A 2,229-nucleotide genomic window follows, 5' to 3' on the forward strand; every position below is an offset into this window, starting at 1 on the left:
TCTGACATACACTGGAGAATCTATGCTGAACTCAGAGTACTGTAACAATGAGCAAATACTGAAGTAATATTGAGTACAAGGAAGGAAGCAGCATAATTAGTCAGCATTTAAACTCACAGGCATCTGTCTACATACACTTAATGTTTTCAGTTTCTTTTGCAGATATATACTTCAAGCCAAGATGTAATTTAATTAATTATTTCACCATGTGACATTTCTCCATCTGTACTATTTTACATTACTGTTCCTTCCCATCTTGAAACACTTGCTTAACTATTACCCTTTGAATATAAAAAATAATTTTGATGGATTACTTAAAAAGAACAAAAGTGAATCTAGACCAGGTTATGCAGCTGGACCAAGGTTCAGGAATTTTAAATCCTGATGTTCACCATTTATGTTAACTTTCTGGGCTTGGGCTGAAGAGGGTTGGGAGGTTTGTGAAGCACAAATGCCAGCACAGGTCAGTTAGGCTAAATGGCCTGATTCTGTGCTGAGACACCTATTTTGCAGGTTTCAATCATCATCATCATTCCAGCTCATAGGTTCCTGGATCCACCAACCACATTCAACCTGCATCTCAGCATAAGACACAACCATTTTTTTCTTCTGCCTCTCTTGTTCTCCAACTGGCTTTTGGCTACAATATGGAATGTTAATTACTTTGTAAAGATTAAAAATTAACCCCTATATTTCTTATATAGATCAAAATAAGAAATATATTTTGATCAGCTCCAGGTTGCAATCTATGTTCAGTTACTGGTAAGTTTCTAGTTAATGCAATAAATCAGCAATCGAAGCAGAACACATAATCCATTCAGTCTACCTTCTTCCGTTAGCCAGCCAACTATCTATGTTGCTAAATTTCCTCATAAGACATGTTGAAAATATTCTAACAAACTTCTTGAGGCAGCTTATTAAATGCCATCTGAAAATCCATAATCACTGCTTTACTGTGATCCTTTAATCTGTCCAGTCATCTCATCAAAGAGCTGTTAAATTTATCAAATTGTAAATAACAGATCTTTCTGTCTGCCCTTGATCAACACATGCCTTTCTAAATACTCATTAATTTTATCTTGAAATATGTATTCTCAAACTTTGTTTCCAGACTGGTCCATTGATAACCTGGCTTACTCATGTTCTTTTAGGCAAAGCTGTTAAACTGGCAAAGTTCAACACCCATAGCCCAAAATTGATATTTGAAAGATTGCGGCTGGAGTATTTGCTGAACTTCTCTCCGATTCCTTGCCATAGCCTAGGGTGTATGCCATCAGGAACAAAAACAAAAATTGCTAGAAAAAATCAGCAGGTCTGACAGCATCTGTGGTGAGAAAGACAGTTAATGTTTCAGAAGAAACGTTAACTCTGTCTTTCTCTCCACGGATGCTGTCAGGCTTGCTGAGTTTTTCCAGCATTTTTTGTTTTTGTTTCAGATTTCCAGCATCCACAGTATTTTGCTTTTATGTTAGTGTATACCATCGGGACTTTTTAACATCTCCATCTTGAGTTCTGCTCATTTTTTTCCCCCCAAGATCCAATTGCTTATCCATAATTATTTCTAAAAATCATCCCATGTTCTCAATTACACCCAGTTTCAATTCCCCCATCATTCATAGAAAGTAATAAATATTTAATATTCACAGTACACTCTCCACAATAAGTCTGCTGCCATTATCCTTGAGTGATCTCATGGTCACTAACTTTCCCTATAACACTTGAAAGACCCATATTATTTTACTTTATATTACTTACTGGTCTTTCTCATATCCATAACAACTCTTCTAATCTACCACTTTACTGCTCCTCAATCTTTTCATATTTCTTGGTTTTCCCAAAGTACTGTTAGCAATAATTTTATTCTATGTGTCCTTTTTAAGTTTGTTTAGTTTTAAACTCTAATTATCTATGTAACTTTTATTCTTTGACGCAGCCACATTTGGCCTTCTAGAAATGTATTTACTTTGCACTTTTATATTTGACAACTCTCCATTATTGATTCATCAGCCCATTTGTTAACTTTTTTGTCCAGTTATTTTGGGCTGGATCCCTTCTTATTGCTACCATTACTTGTATCAAAGAATTATATTAGCTGTAAATATCAGAGATAAATGAAATTCAGAATGTTTCAGTGTTTAGCCATTCATACAGTATTTGTGTTCTAAACCTTCACAAAAAGAACTCCATGAAATGGTTAATATTAGGAATTATCACCACTCACTCACTAAA

Source organism: Carcharodon carcharias, chromosome 15 (genome assembly GCF_017639515.1).
Source record: "Carcharodon carcharias isolate sCarCar2 chromosome 15, sCarCar2.pri, whole genome shotgun sequence".
Classification (NCBI taxonomy): domain Eukaryota; kingdom Metazoa; phylum Chordata; class Chondrichthyes; order Lamniformes; family Lamnidae; genus Carcharodon; species Carcharodon carcharias.